The sequence below is a fragment of the Periplaneta americana genome, chromosome 15 (genome assembly GCF_040183065.1).
Source record: "Periplaneta americana isolate PAMFEO1 chromosome 15, P.americana_PAMFEO1_priV1, whole genome shotgun sequence".
NCBI classification, from domain to species: Eukaryota; Metazoa; Arthropoda; class Insecta; order Blattodea; family Blattidae; genus Periplaneta; species Periplaneta americana.
The window spans coordinates 46,598,199-46,603,283 of NC_091131.1; the positions used below are offsets into that span (position 1 = coordinate 46,598,199).

The following is a 5,085-nucleotide window of genomic DNA, read 5'->3' on the forward strand; positions in this document are numbered from 1 at the left end:
CTGGTCGTGCTCCAATTCATGTTAAAAGAATCACAATATTTGTTATTAATCAGAATATAATTTGATTAATAGGGTAAAATTGTATACCTCGGAAGCTTGAATTATATATGGGTATAATAAACAGAATTGCAAGATTTCGCAAAAGTAGAATTCGATTCATATATAATTCCTCAAGATGAAATAAACCTTAATACATTATTGCACTTATCTGCCATATTAGAATAGCATTATATTATAATATTAACTAGTAATTGTTGGTAATTCTGATTAACTGAACAGAAATTTGCGCCCAGGCTACCAAATGGGATCATTCACAATGATTCACATAAGCATTGACATAAACATTACCGTAAGACGTTAACATGAAAGTCTGCAAACTCCAAACTTTCATGCTTATGCTTACGTAATTTGCAAACAGAACACAATCGTGCAGCGCTGAAGTATATGACAGAATATGAGGAAATGGCGTCGCTGTTATGTTTCCATGGTTACCAAGTATGTTTGCTGTTATGTTTATGTTCCCATCGTGAATGATGGTATGACTTCTTGATTTTACTGTAATGTTAAGTTAACCCTTACGTTATGTTTAATTTTCATTGTGAATGAGCCTTTACTCTGTTATTCAATAAAATATCTTAACATTAACTTATGTGGAATGCCCCCCGAGCACGAGTATGTAACTTACTCTTTCTGGGGGTGCTAGAGAGTTCTTATATAAGAAAAATCAATACGTACCTATCTTTGTTCTGCCAATAAAGTATTATCATTATTTGCAACATCCGCAAATACGACCACATTACACCTTCCCTTGAAACGCTCCAATGGGTAAGATTACAGGACCGAAGATATATTAATTCACTAATTTTCCTATATCGGATCATCAATACTTCCTCGCGTAACTATCTCTCGGTGTGTTTTAATTTCTTGTCCTCATATCACATCCTGGGTACTCGTTCTAAAAATGACCCTTTATTATCTATGCCTTGCCATAAAACAGCTCACTATTCTTCCTCTTTCACAGTATCAGCAATTCGTTTCTGGAACTCCCTACCCAGCTCCGTCAGGAACTGTCGAACGATATTGCAATATAAAAGTAAATTATTCAAACACGTGACCAGTACTAAACCACATAACTCCTAGCTTCAGATTTAATTTTCTCGTTCCTTTATCCTATCATGATTGTTGTATGTACTTTTATCATTGAAATTATAAATCTTCATTGCAATCCTATAAATTGTTAGTACATATTTTACTTATTTTTCTGAAAATGTTTTCTTTCTTCCTCATTCATGTTTAATTCTCCTTATAATATAATTTTCCTCGGTGATGTATAGATATAATTCTTGTAATTTGTAATATTGGTTCTTACCGCTTGCATATTCATCGAGTGTAACTTCTAAGTCTTATATTATTTTGTAATTTATTATTTGGTATGTTTGCATTATTTTATTCAACTTGTGCTTGTATGACTATACCAATTTTTTGTGTTCTTTAAATATTAGTCTGTAATCATTAACTTGTATTACTGCAAATTTTATCATCAGGTTCTTTTGTTTCTGGCTAAGTGGAAGAGAAGGCCTGATGGCCTTAATTTCGCCAGAATGGAGATAAATAAATAAATATTATTATCAGGGAACGGATTTATATGGACTAAAAATATATGAAATATGTAAATATATATGTAGTTATTTTTACCAAAATATGGAATTAAATATGGATTTTTACCAAAATATGGAATTAAATATGGACTTAAAATTATAAAAAAATGACTATGTACGTTAAATATTGGTACATTTTAATCAAACTAAACAAAAAATATAATGGACGTACCTTATCTTCCAATGTAGTTTCAACAAAACACAATTTTTATTGTCTGTTACCATAACAATAGGTTACAAACATTTCTTTCAAGTGCTGAAAAGTGAATCTTCTTCTATTGTCTCTGAGGATAGATTTATACTGACTAAAAGAGCGTTCGACGTCACAAGAAGTAACTGGTACATAATTCAATTTCACAATGTCTGCTGGGGATAAGTCCAAGTTAATCTTCACTGTAGATTCACCACTCATCACAGCAACAACCTTTTGTAGTTCTTCATATCCAGGGTTTTTTGAAAGTACAGTGTCCACCTTAGCTCTTACTGCATCTGCAACTTTACCTCTACCACGATTCAGTTGTTCCACAGTACTATTTATAATTTCAAAACTTTCAGATAGTGAAAGGTGCCTATTTTGGAGACTTTTGAGCGTTTTTATGATGCATGAAAATGTATGCTGAATGTGAGCTAAGTCATTCTTCACACTTATGTCACAGGTAACTGTTTTCGCAGTATCAATTGAGACTGCATCTTCAGAGTCCAATGCAAGGAGAACATTGTTAATAGAGTCTATATGTTCGGCATAATATTCAACTGCTTCTAGCCATGTACCCCATCTAGTTAAAATTGGCTTTGGTGGCAATGGAATTTCAGGGTACATTTCTTTCAACACGTTAACTCTACTGGGAGCTTTGAGAAATACTTTGTTCACTGATGAAATCAACAAATCTACTTTAGGGAAATTGTCTCTGACCACTTCTGCCACACGATGAAATGCATGCGCCACACAAGTAAAATGAGTCAATTTAGGATATACAACAGATAATGCTTGTCCAGCTTTGACCATATAAGGGGCAGCATCGCTAATAAAGAATAACACATTATCGTACATAATACCCTTTGGCCACAGGATACCCATAGCTTCGTTGAACAGTTTAACTATAGTTTTGTTATTGCACTTTTCTAGAACATCACAATGTAAAAGAATTCGTTCAGAATATTGTTCACTTAACAAACCGATAACTACATTACCAACAAGTCTACCTTCTTTGTCGGGAGTCTCATCAATGGAAACCCAAATTGAACTATCTTTAATTTCATCTCTTATCTTCTGTATTGTCTCATCGTAGATGGATGGAGCATACGTCTTCCTAAGTGTTGACTCATCCGGGATTGTATGTTGAGTATATTTTTCAAGGAATTCCCTGAAGACCTTATTCTTTAGTTTGTAGAGAGGAATATCAGCAGAGATGAGAGAACGGCACAGGTCGATGTTAAACTCAGATCTTACATTCGATGTTGTTGGTTGTGTTAAAAACAATTGTCTCTGCTTGGAATTTAGTTGTTTGTTGGCCTGATGTTTACTAGTTGTAATGTGTTGTTGCACCAGGAACTTTTGTGTAGATGATACTGCACACTGACACAAATTACAAAATAATATTTTATTGTCAGTTGATAAACCATCTTCTTTAAATTCTGAAATGTAACTTGTTAGTTTTGATTTTAAATTGACTGAATGACGTACTTTTGGCATATTTACCGTCTTTATAGTATGATTTACAAAACTGAACCTATGTGTACTCTGACTGGCATTTAACTGTTGAGCTGCACAACTGAAGTCTGTTAAAAATTTTAAATTAAATTAATACAGTTTTGTAACTTACTTTCCCATTGTTGATAGGACTGCTAATTTTCAAATAACTCTGATGTTAAAGAGGATTACTGAACATGTGTTTAAATCTCTATTGTTGAAATGTATTTTTAAAAGTTAATGGAATTTTGTTTTGTTTTATTGTTAAACCTAATATAATACGGACTGTTTTATATGAAATATGGAAAATATATGGAAATTAACGAAAATATGTACTAAACTCTAAAATATGGAAAAATATGGAAAATAAAAGTAGGATTTTTCAACCCTACACATTGTGAAACATAAAGATAATGCAAAATATAAATTATATTAGCTTTATAAGTAAATATGTATTTACATATAAATCCTTTCCCTGATTATTATTATTAATCAACTGAATAGTAGGATTACACTATGATAATTACGTCCTTGCAAGGGCTCTTGTAACTCCTGCATGACTCAATGTGGTCTGCCTTTGCCGTCCACCTACAAAGAGAGAGAAACAACTCGAATATTCGTTAGACCGAACCTGAAACACCCCGCGAGACGGAAGCACTTTGCATACTGCCTACAGCGCCAGGCGTTCAATAGCAATGTATAATTTCTATTTTTCGTAACCGGTTGTGTACGACTCTAATCAAATGCCTAATTTTATTTACATTTACGAAAACAGTAGCCATTTTAATCGAGCAAATATTTATAAGAAAATCACTGTGCACATTTTACGCTATAAAATTGAGGTAACTTCAAACTTAACCGTACTATACAGTATGATCGAGTAATCAGTATGTTTTCGTTTCTGGATTCAAATGAAAGTAAATTACGAAATAACTACAATATTGAAAACGTTGAAGAAATGTAATATATTTTGAATCTACACGAAATTACAAATCATACAAACAATGATAAAATATTGAAGCAATGTCACGAAACCATTAAAGGATAAAATCATAAATTTACCGCACATTCGTCATGAGCGGTCCCATGGTGTAATGGTTAGCACTCTGGACTCTGAATCCAGCGATCCGAGTTCAAATCTCGGTGGGACCTGAAAGTTTTTTTCATTCAATACATGTAAACGAGTGTTTATGTAAGTTACAAAAATATTCATACGAAATAAGTTTACATTACGGTTTTCTTTCTTAATATTACTTCTCAGGCGTTCAGTCCTCTGACAATAGTAGACAACAATGTGAAGGAAAACACTGCGCATTTTAGGTAAGCGCTACAAATTGTTTCGTTGATATCAACTGATACTAGTACCGAAGAGAGAGAGAAAGATAAGATAACAAAATAAAAAGAGACAAGAGAAAAAAAGGATGTAATGGAGAAGGGAAAATGGAGTGACTAATGTGTTAATACAGATACGAGGGAAAAGAAATTAAATAAATGGAGCGGAGAAAACAAAGAAATGAGGAAAATAAGGAAGCAAGGAAATATAAACAAATGGAAACGGAATGAAAAAGAATGAATAAAATAAATAAAAAATTATAAAATCCCCAAGAAAGGAAGAAAATGAACTAAAGAAAAAAGAAAATAAATAAGAAAGAGAAGGAAATTGAATTAATAAATACATGATAGGAATGGTAGTTTTTTTTCTAGTAGGTTATTTTACGACGCTGTATCAACATCTCA

At 32.5% G+C, this 5,085-nt stretch overlaps 1 non-coding gene across 1 annotated transcript; it reads left to right on the top strand.

The window, feature by feature from the left end:
• Window positions 1–4,428: 4,428 nt before the first annotated feature.
• Window positions 4,429–4,500, top strand: TRNAQ-CUG (transfer RNA glutamine (anticodon CUG)). The gene has a single exon. It is a non-coding gene; the product is annotated as a tRNA-Gln (tRNA).
• Window positions 4,501–5,085: the final 585 nt, after the last annotated feature.